Here is a 13,444-nt window from a genome sequence, read left to right as displayed (position 1 = left end):
TGATCCCATCTTGTGATTTCTCTCCTCCAGCTGTGGGATCAGTACAGAATACAGATATATTTGGGGGCCACTTTTCAGCTTACCTCAACTAAGGTGTTCAGATTCCTTTTAGTAGAATCAAGACCTGCGTGCTAGGTGCCCTCCTTACTGTTAGGCTATTGCTGTTCCCAGATTCTTTCTTTCTGTGGAAAGGGCTGCAGAGATTTTTAGGTGTGTATTCACACACATTACTACATATCTATCTATCTGTCTGTCTATCTTTTTATCTATCATCTATTCTATCTATCTAAAAACAATGAGCACATACTGACACCTGTTAGCATTCCACCACTGAAGAATTCATACTAGTTTCTCCCTTTCTGAATTTGTAGTTCTCTTCTCTAATAATGAGATAACTGACCCCTATCACCCTTAATTTACTGATGTGATTAATCTCCCAGTATGGAACAAATCTCCCACTGCTGCTGCCATTCCCTCCCCTGGAGATCCCTCTTCATCCCACTAGCGCTCTAACTCTCTACACCTGGTCAGCACCGTTCTCAACCCACCTGTACTCTAATGCCCCACACAGGGATATGCTACGCTGCAAGATCCTTCTTTACCAAGCCTGGGGTTCAACACCTCATGGCAGGCAATCAACCGACACGATTTTTCTTCTCCTCCTCATCCCAATGGCAGTCTGCTTGACTATAGCAGGCTGTCCTTAACAGCTAGCTTCCTTACCCTGCTTACATTCTGCCACACTGCTCTGGATAACCTTTTTACACATTTGCCCTTCTCATTCTTCTTGGGCTTGGATACCCTCCCTGCTTGGGCCACTGATGCTTCCACCTCACGTAGATGCCTGCCTTTCTTGAGTCCATCAATATCTCTAAAATTGTATTGTTCAAAAAGGGTGGGGGTACGGGGGCGCTTGGGTGGCTCAGTTGGTTGAGTGTCCGACTCTTGATTTCGGCTCAGGTCATGATCTCACAGTTTGAGATTGAGCCCCATGCATGGCTCTGAGCTTTCAAAATGGATCTTGCTTGAGATGCTCTCCCTCTCTCTTTCAAAATAAATAAACTTAAAAAAAAAAAAAAAACAGGGCAGGGAAAGGAAGAGAAAGATGTCACCATTTTCTTTTAGAAAGAAGAGAATTAAATGAAAAAAGAACAATTCCTCATACTTTTCAATGGTTTTAAGAGCTAAATGCTAAAGAAAAACCATGATTTAAAATAATATATATAAATATAAATATAAATATATATATATAAATATGTTGTGTATATATATATATATATATAAACATTTTCCTTACATTAGGGTTTTTAGGTTGTAAAAGCAAAGAGCATACGTTCAAAATCATGGTTAATTTAAAAAAAGAGTATATCATAAATAATATATTATAACATATAATGGATAAAATTATTAGTATTATAATTATCTAAAGCACTCTTACAAAATAATAAAAAAAAAATCTCAATGGTAAAACAGGCATAGGTTATGAATGGAAATTCACACATGAAAAAGCACAAACTACCAGTAATGATGAAAGAAATGTTCAACCTCTCTAGAAAAAAAACTTAAAAAATAATAGAAGTAATGAACCATTTTTCCTTTCAAAATGACATATTGAGATGAAAATAATTAGAATGGTTGGCAAATATAGATAGTCTAATTCCCTGCTTGACAACATGTAAATTGAGAAAGAATTTTTGAAGGAAAAACTTGTATCAAGTATATGAAAAATATATATAACCTTTGAACTAGTACTCTACTTCTAGGAATTAACCTTAGCAAATAATCAGAGGTGGACATTTATGATGGTGTTGATTTCAATATTATTTAATATGGGAAAAATAATATGTATTATGATATATCAATATATACACATATTTAATGTAAGAATTGAAAAAAATAGCCTTTGGCCTAAAGTAAGGAGGTGGTTAAGGGGTGCCTCATTGGCTCAGTTGGTTCAGCTCCAGACTCTTGACTTTGGCTCAGGTCAAAATCAGGTTCTGCGCTGACAGCGCGGAGCCTGCTTGGTATTCTCTCTCTCCCTCTCTCTACCTCTCCCCTGCTTTCTCTCTCTCAAAATAAATGAATAAAACAAACTTTAAAAACAATAACATAAGGAATTGGTTAAGTAAATCATGCTATATAAATAGATACAATATTAAGTAATAAAATTAATAACTTGAGAATCAAAATTATTTTATTACATGAAGAAAGTACAATAGAAGATGATCAATAAAATATGATTTTTTTTAGATTCTATTTTTAAGTAATCTCTACTACATCCAACATGGAGTTTGAATTTACAACCCCAAGATCAAGAGTCTTATGCTCCACAGACTGAGCCAGCCAGGTGCCCCTAGAATATATGATTCTGGGTGTATATGTACGTACGTGCATTATGTATTTGTGTGCATGCAGCTGGATCTATACCTTGATAAAAGATATATACAGAAGAAAACACACCAACATGTTAACTATGATTTGCTCATGGTTTATTTCTATTTCCTTCTTCTTTACCAGATTTTCTAACATGAATGAACATAGATAACTATTGGATTACTTTCCTATTACTGTTTAAATTATCACCAACTTGGTGGCTTAAAATAACACCAATTTGAGGTGCCTGGGTGGCTCAGTTGGTTAAATGTCTGACTTCAGCTCAGGTCACGATCTCACAATTCATGGGTTCAGGCCCCGCGTCAGGCTCTGTGCTGACAGCTTGGAGCCTGGAACCTGCTTCAGATTCTGTGTTTCCCTCTCTGTCTGCCCCTCCCTCACTTGTGTTCTGTCTGTCTGTCTTTCTCTCTCTCTCAAAAATAAATAAACATTAAAAAAATGTAAATGACACCAATTTATTTTCTTACAATGGAGGTCCAAAGTCCAGAATCGGTTTCATTGGCTAAAACCAAGGTGTCAGTAGTTCCTTTTGGAAGTGCTGAGGGAAAATCTGTTCCCTTGCCTTTTTAAAACTTCTATTACCACCTATATTCCTTGGCTTGTGGCCATTTATATTTTTCCATCTGTAAAGATCACTCTGCTTCCACCAGCACATCACCTTCTCGGACTCTGACCCTCCTATAAAGATGATGTAAGAGCAATCACATCGTTCTGGATTATCCAGTCCCGGGGATGACCCAGGATAGTCCTCCTATCTGAAGATCCTTAGTTCAATGAGACTTGCAAAGTTTCTTTTGTCAAATAAAGTAGCATTCACAGTTTTCTGGGATTAGTACAGAATACAGATATATTTAGGGACCACTTTTCAGCTTACCTCAACTATTAGCATTATCAAACTTTTCATTACTATAGGGATATATGCTTCACTATGACACTCCTTAAGGAGGAATTGATTTCTTTGTAACGTTATGGAACATAATATATATTACTAGAACATACAGGTGAAGAAGAGGAAAAGATATATTCTGAGGGGCTCGATATATATTTTAGAATTCAATAGGGGTGATTTACAAGAAATAAGGACATAGATAGGAATTCATAATTAAAGAGAGAGATTTAGGAATTCTAGCCAATATCTTCGGAAATAACTGCCCCTTCCTAGAAGGAAACCATAGGGACGGCTACTAGTATGTCACTTAGGCCAACCACACCGATGTGTAGGAAACGTTTAATGACACTTTTTATTCAGTCATATATGTCTGCTTCCAGGAAGATGATGCCTAGGGCAGCTACTGAAAACTCACCATATGGACAGTAAATATAAATATATAGGCATTCCCGCAAATTGGTGCAGCCGCTCTGGAAAGCAGTGTGGAGGTTCCTCAGAAAATTAAAAATAGACCTACCCTATGACCCAGCAATAGCACTGCTAGGAATTTATCCAAGGGATACAGGAGTACTGGTGCATAGGGCCACTTGTACCCCAATGTTCATAGCAGCACTCTCAACAATAGCCAAATTATGGAAAGAGCCTAAATGTCCATCAACTGATGAATGGATAAAGAAATTGTGGTTTATACACACAATGGAATACTACGTGGCAATGAGAAAAAATGAAATATGGCCTTTTGTAGCAACGTGGATGGAACTGGAGAGTGTGATGCTAAGTGAAATAAGCCATACAGAGAAAGACAGATACCATATGGTTTCACTCTTATGTGGATCCTGAGAAACTTAACAGGAACCCATGGGGGAGGGGAAGGAAAAAAAAAAAAGAGGTTAGAGTGGGAGAGAGCCAAAGCATAAGAGACTGTTAAAAACTGAGAACAAACTGAGGGTTGATGGGGGGTGGGAGGGAGGAGAGGGTAGGTGATGGGTATTGAGGAGGGCACCTTTTGGGATGAGCACTGGGTGTTGTATGGAAACCAATTTGTCAATAAATTTCATACAAAAATAAAAAATAAAAAAAATATATAAATAAATAAATAAATAAATAAATAAATAAATAAATAGATAAATAGGCATTCCCTATTCAAAAATAACAGAATACTGGGGCACCTGGGTGGCTCAGTCACTTGTGTCCAACTCTTGATCTCAGCTCAGGTCATGGTATTATTCACGAGATCAAGCGCCACTTTGGGCTCTGCACTGACAGCATAGAACCTGCTTGGAATTTTATACCTCTCTCTCTCTCTTTCTGCCTCTCTCTCTCTCTCTCTCTCTCTCTCTCTCAAAATAAATAAATAAACTTAAAAAATCAAAATACAGTGTTTGCTAGCAAAAATTTATATATAGCAGTATCCACGTAATGTTACATATAACCACAAGAAACTGGAAACAATCTCACTGCACAACAGTAGAGGAATTAACAAAAATGTATGCATTATCATATGTTGTGGATTGGTCTATAGCCCTAAAATCATAAATGTTATTATGTTGTTCATACGTTATTCATGGCATCAGAGAATGCCGTTATAATATTACAGGAAGCAAACCAGCTGCCAAAGTACATATGTTATGATCTTGAACATGTTAAAAAATAAAAAGAAGCTAGGGGGAGTAGAAGCAATATTAAACTATGTATCATGGATCCTCAGGATGGTAGAGTTGTGTGACTATTACTTTTGGAGTTTCCAAATCTGTCATTGTACATGCTATATTTTTATAATCAAAAAGGTGAAGCACAATAAAAACTATTGAATCAGCTTCCCATAAATATTGACTCAGTTACTGGGCTAAGGGAAGTTTTACTACCTGGGAAGCTTTAATTTTTCCACTGTGTTTCAATCTATAGGAGAAAAAAGTGTGCCACCCTTTTTGTGTGGGGTCTCTGGGCAGGAGAGTGCACCATTAAATCCACTAAGTGGAGATAATGATCATTATCTGCTAGGTGACCTGGAAAGGCTGGAGATCTAGCAATTCTGGATGTATTCTACTTTACAAACTTTAAAAGAAATTCATCTCCATCTCAGTGGGGAATACAGCCCTGAAAAAAAAAATTAGAACTAAACAGAGCGATATATACACCAGATATTATCAGACAACAGAAAATAAAAGGACTATGTGTTAAAAGTTCTTTACTCTAAAAAGATACGATGCAATACAGTACAGTCGTTCCCGCAACTGTACTATGATATTTAGGGGGGTTGTTAATGCCTGCCATAAACAGACTGTATGTGTTAAACAGTCTTGCTCTTTTTTCTTTATTGATTCATTGCACATTAACTTGAGTTCAGTCCTCTTTGGATTGAGCAGGACAACAATACTTAGTGCTTGAGAATTCACAATAAAAATTTTGAAACCTCAAGCTATATCTGCTTATTCACAATTAAATAAATCAGCCTTTTAATCCTTTAGTCTACTCTAGGAATTGAATAATTAAGCCAGAACGGGGATTGTTCCATCTGATTCAAAACATTTTGAGGTCAGCGTCTCAGAAGAGGGATTTTTCACATGTTTATTTGCTCTAATTCGCATAATTAGTATGTTAAAATGAACAAATTAGAAACAAGCAAGCAGAGGGTGCTGGATTAGCAGAAATCTTAAAAGCTTTGCAGCTTCTTCATATAATTATTGAGGAGGCATGTTTAGTATAACACACATTAGTAACAATTAAACAGAGTCAAGGTCAGGAAATTAACTCTTTGACAATTTCAAGTTGGCATTTTAAATTCATAGCACTCTCAGCACAGCAGATATTCATACATTTCAATGTAGTATTCTCATACTGTTATAACATTAAAAATCAGTCTTTTTGATATTGCAACATGCTAGTTTATAGGTAGGAAGATGAGATTTTAGCTTCTAGAAATATCTCTATAAGACTCTCATAAATGTGAAAGTTTGATGCTCAAGGGAATAAGGATGCACGTACAATTTCAAGTGACTGTGCTTTGTTAGCTGGACTCTTTCTGAGCTGAGTGAAAAATAGAATGGAGAGACTTAAATAGTTGCTCCATTTCCTAATCCCACATCTTGTACCTCAATTGAAAGGGGTTAAGAGCCCATTAAATTCTCTTCTTGGTCCATAAGCTTCTTTTCAGTACCTTTCCCAGGTTGCAAAGAAAATTTCCTGAAGGTTAGCCATTAAAGATTACTGTACTCCTGAAAATCCTTGACTTATGTCTTGAAACATGGGGCCATTTTAATTATCTATGGATGAAAGACAGTGGTTTGACTTCAACTGACTTTAGGTGTCTCTTATGATGTATAACATTATAAGGTTTGGAAATACTGACTTCCTAATTACAATGGGAGGAATGTTGCATTTTCTCAGCTTTTAGTTTTTATTTCTACCCTGTGTAGTTGATGACTACTGATGCATCAGTTCTAATCTCTATGGAGAATGAAATGAGAATAAAAAATATATATATATACACAAATTTGAAAAGCAGGCTTATGGATATTATCCTTACAGTTTCCATAATGAAGGTACCATCCCTTTGATTAAAGATGTCAAAATTGTTCTCAGTAATTATAAGAACCAGAGGATAAAAAAGGTGGTGGAGTTATGAAAGTATTTTGTGATCATTTATTTGTATGAAATCTTTCATATTGAAGAGTGAAATATGATTTATGATCTCCAGCTTTTTTTAATGTTTGTTTATCTTTGAGAGAGAGACAGAGCACGAGTGGGGGAGGGGCAGAGAGACAGAGAGAGAGAGAGAGAGAGAGAGAGAGAGAGGGAGAGACAGGATCTGAAGCAGGCTCCAGGCTCTGAGCTATCAGCACAGAGTCCGACTTGGGGCTCAAATGCACGACCTGTGAGATCATGACCTGAGCCCAAGCTGGATGCTTTACCGACTAAGCCATTCAGGTGCCCCTCAAACGTTTTTAAAGATAGTTTTCCGATGGAATAAAGATTGCAGCCCTATTCATCATACATTTCTATTAATTGAATATGTAATATATTTAATGTGGATGAAATATATATTTATTAGAGAGTTGTCCCATGTTAATTGTGATAAATACTTGGTCTTTTCTTTAGAAGTTAAAAGTAAGAAATCAATGCAAGATGAGTTGGGTAAAAACATATGAATAAAAGAAGGCCTTCTCACATCTGAGGCTGTATTCTTTCATCAGGATGAATTTACCAAAGCTCAGGGTCTTTCCTTCAGTTCTGAGACTTGGAAACATGAAATTTTTAGGATGTTGAATACAATTTCTATTCTCAGGGAAGGACTCACATTAAACTAGCAAACACAAATAATGTATGAGAATAGAATGTCAAGTTATGAATGTAAAGATAAATTAAAAATAAAGAAATTACAAACTGACTGGTGGCTCAGTCAGTTGAGTGTCTGACTTTGGCTCAGGTCATGATCTCACGGTTCATGAATCCGAGCCCCACATCAGGATCACAGCTGTCAACATGGAGCCCACTTAAGATCCTCTTCTGTCTCCCTCTCTCCTCTCTCTATCAGTCCCTGCACAAGTCTCACATGCTCTCTCTCAAAAATAAGTAAAAAACATTTAAAAAAAGAAATTACAACATTCTGTATCTCTTTAAACTGTACTTTCTCTCCCTTTAGGCTGAGCTGATCTGGATGTCAAAAGTAATCAGGATTCATGAACTTTTCTGTATGTATATTATACTTCAATAAAATTCACAAAAACAAAGTAAAAGATGAGCATGAAATCAGAAAATAGCAAATCTGGGGGGCGCCTGGGTGGCTCAGTTGGTTAGGCCTCTGACTTTGGCTCAGGTCATGATCTCACGTTTGGTGGGTTTGAGCCCCGCGATGGGCTCTGTGCTGACAGCTCAGAGCCTGGAGCCTGCTTCAGATTCTGTGTCTCCCTCTCTCTCTGCCCCTCCCCTTCTCATGCTCTGTCTCTCTCTAAAAAATAAACATTACAAAAAATATAAAATAGTAAATCTGGTGTTTAATGACATCACACTCATATAAACTGTAACCTAGTCATTCATTCACTCAATGAATATTTTTCTTGCATATGGATATTAGGTGCCAGGCTCTGTGCTGGGCCCTGGAGTAAGCTATAGAAGCTAAATGGACATCATCTTTCAGGAAGACAAAGTAGAAGCAAAATCGACAATGAAAAAATATATTTTCAAAGAATTAAAGCAAAACAAATTGGGTGATAAGATGGAAGGCAGTGTCCATTTGGGCATGTGCTCATGGGCTCAGTGAAATTTTCAGTGAGGAGATAGCACCCGGTGAGGGCAAAAAGGATGTAAAGCAGCAAGCCATGTGAAAAGGAAAATATAATCATTCTAGGCCGGGAAGCAAACCTGAAGAGGTTCTGTGTGGCTGGAATATGTTTGTGTAAGCAAGAGTGTGGTCTGTGATTTAAAGTGAATTTCACATCCTTTTTATAAATCTATGGCGCCTCCACCCTACCTCCCAATCACAGAAATGAGCCCATTCAAATGTCCCCCACTTCTTTACCATGACAGTCTCCAATACCTCCTTGCATGTTCCCCGGGGACAATTCTGTTGCCTTCCTTTCACCCAACTGCTTAGCATTGCCACTACATCGCAGCCACGGGTCAGAGAAAAACTTGTGAGATCTCTCCACTGGGGTTGGCAAGCTCTCTCCAGTGACAACAGTTGTAACTTCAGGTCATGGCCACCAGGGAGGGGATGTTGTTCTCCTCTGCCCTGCTTGGCTCCGTGCCTTTGTTCCACCTCAGTGCAGCTGAGACCAGATTAATCCATTTGAATGTGGCTTGAACACATTGAACATGAATGAAGGGGAGCCCTTGGAACAAACTGACATGTTAATCCTAAAGAAACCTAGCTTCACCATTTCCCAATGTAGCTGATAAATTGCATTCAATTCACTTAAATAATATGAATGGTGGATTTCCCTTTGTATATAAATTGGGAGTCTCTAAAGTTTTTTTCCTTGGAATAACTCCTGATTACCACCTCTCTTAATAGGTACAATAGTAAAGGATGAATAAACAACACGTTTTTCCAGTGCCAGTGGAATTCTCAGAATTCTTAATCTAGAAGATAAATCTGCCAATATCTTATTTCCTTTTGTCAGTATAAATTATCCAATCTATGAAGGTCTCAGTTGCCTCATCTGGGATATGATGTGGATAGCCTGACTAACATCTGGGACTATTCCAATAGTTGAGAGCTAAGCCAAACACAATGGCTTGTTTAATAATTAATCTGGTCCTGTCAAAGATCAAACATTCATATCCATATATATTGCAGCACACTGACTTTCACAGTACAAAGTAACACAATACTTTCACACATAATTAAGGTCACTATGGCATGGTTTTAGGTTTTCACTTTTCTTAGACAGGGACTGTAGATCAATGGATTTCTTTCTCTGCCTTTTTAGTAGTAAAGGTCTTTCCTAATATCTTGAACTTTAAGAGATAGGTAGGATTTTCACACGTGGACCTTATGTGGGCTGTTTCATGTGGGAGGGATAATGTGAGCAAAGGCAGAGGGAAGAATGGCGTTTGAGAACAGCATGTGATTTTTACATGAGGAGAGAAGCATTTCTTCTTTTTTTAAATCTTATTTTTATTTTAACATGTATTTACTTTGAGAGAAGAGAGAGAAAGAGAGAACAAGTGAGGGAGGAGCAGAGAGAGAGGGAGAGAAAGAATCCCAAGCAGGCTTGGCGCTGTCAGCATACAGCCTGACACGGGGCTTGATCTCATGAATCGTGAGATCACGACCTGAGCCAATCTCCCAAGTTGGATGTTTAACCAACTGAGCCACCCAGGTGACCCAAGAGAAGCATTTCACAGTCTCTGTCCCGCAGAACACTGGTTTTAAATGATATTAATGTAGTTCTGAGGCAACAGCATCTGGGGAAAAAAAAGTGTAACACATCCCCTCGTGATATTCAACTTACACATTGTTGCACTATAGACTCTGAGAAGTTTTGACGGAAAGAATTAATTAACTTGTTTAATTCCGTCTGAGTCAAAGTTACTTGACAACTGAACCCTTTTTTCAGAGCAAACCCCCAATCAGCTTAATGGAACTATATTTTGTGGAAGGCCAGTTTGAGAAATGCTGATATAGAACGTAGGGTATTTCAGGGTTGGGACAAGCATATAATTTCTTTTCTCATAATACTTCACTGTTTAATGACCTGGCATTTGTCACTTTGCAAGAATTGGTTTTTAGCCTTCTGCTTTTATTTGTCTCATTATGCCCCTTAAAAAACTCAAGAATTCTGGCGTCTTCATCTCTCACGCAGTCACTGAGAGTTCTGAAGTATGTTTCATGGCACTGGGCATTTACCACTCATTTCTACCAGATTCCTTTCCTCTGACTTCAAACTTGTCATGAATATGAGCTAATTTTTTTCTTAACTTCTAGTGTCAAAACCAGCTACCTCTCATGTTCACTGTCTTATGGTCATAAGACACAGTATTAAATAAGGTGATGTGTATAAACATAGCTCAGGAATTGACACGTAGCATATTCTTGATAAAATTGTATTTCCTTCCTTTGTTCAAAGGTATCCAAACACTGCCCAAGTTCTTAAAATAAAGTAGAGTCATCTAATTTATCCAGCTCATCCAACCATCCAAAGTTGATCTTTTTTCTTACGCACATGGCCCTTTATTTCCAATAGTGACATTCTATTCCATGGTGAGTACATTATAAGTTATTACTGCATTAATACCTTGGCTATTCCTTGACTAAGGTAAAGTTCTCCTCACTCAACTGACACCCTCACTATCCTAATGGATTTTTTAAAGGTATAAGTGGAAACAATAAACATCCGTTGCACTGATCATAAATGAATTTTTACATCTTTATACGCCCATGCATTTGACAGCAGGTCAAGGTATTATAAAACACTTCTAGTGCCCTGATATGCCCTCTGTCACTTCCTCCAACCCTATATCCCTCAGAAGTAATCCCTATACTGACCTCTATCACCATACACCATATAGTAGGAAATAGCATGTACTCTCTTAAGTCTGGTAACTTGGCACATATCAAGTACATCAGTAGTTTATTTCTTTTATTGTGTGCCCCTAATTATTTAAAACCAAACATACTGTGTCAAAGCACCACTGCTTTCTAAATATTATTACACTAATCTACACCTTCAGGGACACACCACAGCCTCTGTCTTTCCACCTACTTCCTCTTTGGTCTAAATTCTATTTTACTTAACCAATCTCAGCCAGCCTTGCTGCCACTATTCCCCAACACTCCACTGCTGTGGTCATCAGGTTTGCTCCTTATTTCATACACCATCTATGCTCATTCCTGACACTGCTAGTTTCCTTCCTTGACAGCCCTTTGTTCTTCTCCTTACATAACTGTTTAAGACTCAACCAGGACTCTACCTATTATCAGAAGCCTTCTCAGAAGATCTCACTGATTTTTTGGAATTCTATTTTAATAAACTCCCTAGCAAGTGTAATCTGTGTCTGCTGATCTGGTAATTGATTACCCACAGTTCCCATCAATTAGTGTTGGCTTTCCATTTGTGTTATTATTGTTTACAAAAGCAGATTTTAATGACTTGAACCAAAAACAATGCCATTTTCTTTTTTAGTGCAAGGATCTGTGATACTAAATTAAATTAATCTGCTTTTCCCTCACTTCTCACTCACCCTTAGCACTTGTCAGACATAAAAGCACAAGTGACACTTACTGGTTAATAGGTTTTCCAGGCCTTGGTTCTGGTTCCTAGGTCTAAGCTGTACCTCTAACGTACTAATGACTACTTTCTAATTGTCATGCAACTCAGGAATTAGCTAAATCATTATGAACTTAGAAATACATCTTATAAGAAGATCTTATAAGAAAACCAAATGGATATCATAAGCTTAGGTCCAAGGGAGAGATGTTATGTGAGTCATAGGTCAATGGGGCTCATACTTAGTGATTTGCTCTTCCAATTTTCCATTGTAATTAAGAAATGAATATGCAAATATATTATTAATATTTAACAGTGTTGATAAAAAGAAAAAAAGAGAGAGAGGAAGGGAGGGATAAGGTATTTTGAGAGCTTTGTGGAATTTATGAACACATATGATTAGATGGGGAAATGAAAGAAATAAGGGCCACCAACCCACAAATGAGCTCTGAAAAAGAGAAAAAAAAAACTCATCTGGTTTGCAAGTAGGGACTCTTGCCCTACAGAATCTAGAAAATCTCCACAACCTGAGCAGTGTTGGCAGAGGCCAACTTAAAGGCCTTGAGAAATGCTGCACAACCCTCACACCGAAAAACTTGTCACTCATCTAGCTCCTCCTGATATGCATACATTTATTAAAGTCAGGTCTTTGCTGTGTGGATTTCTTCTTTGGGCAATTAGGTCAAATCAAAAAAAGCCAACTTAGGTTGCCAGAGTAAATAAAGAGAAGAAACATAAAAAAAGAACACATCACTCATCTGTAATTTTCCCCAATGTGCTTAGCCTCCATGATAACATCTTACCTACATGCCACTGATAACACAGGAACTAGATTGAGCAATCAGGTAAACAAGTCCCTATAGAAACTTAATTAACAGAGAAAATAAAAAATAACTTTAAACACAAAACTCATAAATTTGAAAAGTTGAGGTGATAGTTCAATAATAAAAATAAGATCTAGTGAGGGCTGAGAAATTTTAGAAAAACTGGATAGAGAAAGAGAACATCTGTTTGTAGGCACCAGAATGTTAGAAAAAAGCAAAGATATATGGGCCAAATTCTGAAGAGAAGGGAAAACATAGGCACAAGCTTGAAATTTGGCACAGCTTTTCTCCTGGGGCATTTGCTGATTCAAAACTTTTGAATTTTTTTCAAAAATAATTCAGTCCTTGGCCTGAGAAGCCAAGGGCTTCAAAAGACAGTAAGCACAGAAGCCAAGTGACAAGAGTTCCAGCAAAAAGCAACATGTAAGAAACTGACAAGCAGAGCATATCTCAGGTAATCTCATAGGGCTGGGGAAACAATGAAGTTTAAAGCTCAACAAGTAAAAGGTACTTGGGAGCAGGGGGATATCAGACTTTAAAAAAAGTGGTAATCCCAAGGGCCATACTCTAGATCAGCCTTCACAAAGAAAGAAGACTAGCTTTAAATGAGGTCAAACTGGGGTGCC

The 13,444-nt window shown here is 37.5% G+C and overlaps 1 protein-coding gene across 1 annotated transcript in view; it reads right to left on the bottom strand.

Moving 5' to 3' along the window:
• Nucleotides 1–13,444, bottom strand: part of LOC101081454 (solute carrier family 41 member 3) — an 837,990-nt gene that overhangs the window by 304,107 nt on the left and 520,439 nt on the right. The window lies entirely within an intron of this gene.

The sequence above is a fragment of the Felis catus genome, chromosome A2, assembly GCF_018350175.1.
Source record: "Felis catus isolate Fca126 chromosome A2, F.catus_Fca126_mat1.0, whole genome shotgun sequence".
Classification (NCBI taxonomy): domain Eukaryota; kingdom Metazoa; phylum Chordata; class Mammalia; order Carnivora; family Felidae; genus Felis; species Felis catus.
The sequence above is the reverse complement of the archived record's forward strand: the minus strand, read 5'-3'. Positions and strand labels throughout refer to the sequence as shown.